This window comes from Mirounga angustirostris, unplaced genomic scaffold (assembly GCF_029215605.1).
Source record: "Mirounga angustirostris isolate CCGP_5_RB_7025 unplaced genomic scaffold, mMirAng1.0.hap1 SCAF_3, whole genome shotgun sequence".
NCBI lineage: Eukaryota > Metazoa > Chordata > Mammalia > Carnivora > Phocidae > Mirounga > Mirounga angustirostris.
This window is the reverse complement of record NW_026991711.1, coordinates 20005864-20006790: the sequence shown is the minus strand read 5'-3', so window position 1 is coordinate 20006790 and position 927 is coordinate 20005864. Positions and strand designations below refer to the sequence as shown.

At 31.7% G+C, this 927-nt stretch overlaps 1 pseudogene; it reads left to right on the top strand.

Annotated features, from left to right (window-relative positions):
* Positions 1-380: 380 nt before the first annotated feature.
* On the top strand, positions 381-545 carry LOC123840135 (U2 spliceosomal RNA; annotated as a pseudogene).
* The last annotated feature ends 382 nt before the right edge of the window (positions 546-927 follow it).

Genomic DNA, 927 nt, shown 5'->3' with positions numbered 1-927 from the left:
AATGTTTTTATGACTGCTACCACAACCACATATTGTGAATGGAGTGACGTGGACTTGTAACAGGTCTATGTCTCTTCCCTACCTTTTATAAAAAGAACGGAACTGTAACATGACTTCCACATTCTGAAAAAGATGATAGATAGATGATGATGATGATGATGATGATGATAGAGAGATAAGGTGATTGTTTCTGCAAGACAAAATGAAATTTTATTTTTATAGTTCAGGTATAAGTAGGAGATGGGCAGATACTGTGATATTTTCATATCAGAAATGTTCAATAAAACAAATCAAAAGGATGTTGAGAAACTTGCTATATACTTGCCATATACGTGCTATAAAACAGGCAAATTGTTTTAGTTTCTTTAGAACATAAAGGAATCGCTTCTCGGCCTTTTGGCTAAGATCAAGTGTAGAACATAAAGGAAATAGATCTTCTGATAATCACTTTATTTGTAACAGTTTCTTCAACTCAAATATTTAAGGACATAAAGTGAATAAGTGATGTGCTGATTCATCACTTGAATCAGCACATCTTGAATCACTTTCTCACTGAAATTCTCATTCAAATTCAATGAATATTTGTTGTTTGCTGTATCCTAAGCATATTCCACATGTTTAGAATATATAAAGGAACAAAATATACATAAAAGTATCTGCCAATGGCAATAAGCAATATAGAGAATCAATAAATATATTATAGAAAAATTAAGATGGTTGGTTAAACATTCTATGAAATATACAGAACAGAATAACTGGGATTTTCAAATCTAGGTAGCATTGAGTTTTAAATAGGGGTGGCAAGATAGTTTTCACTGAGAATATGACAGTTGCAGAAAGTCTCTATCAGGCACATGGTAAGACCTAAATGAAGTAAAAGATGCACTTTATTTTTTAAGATCCTAAATGGTAAAGAAAGGTTTGGGA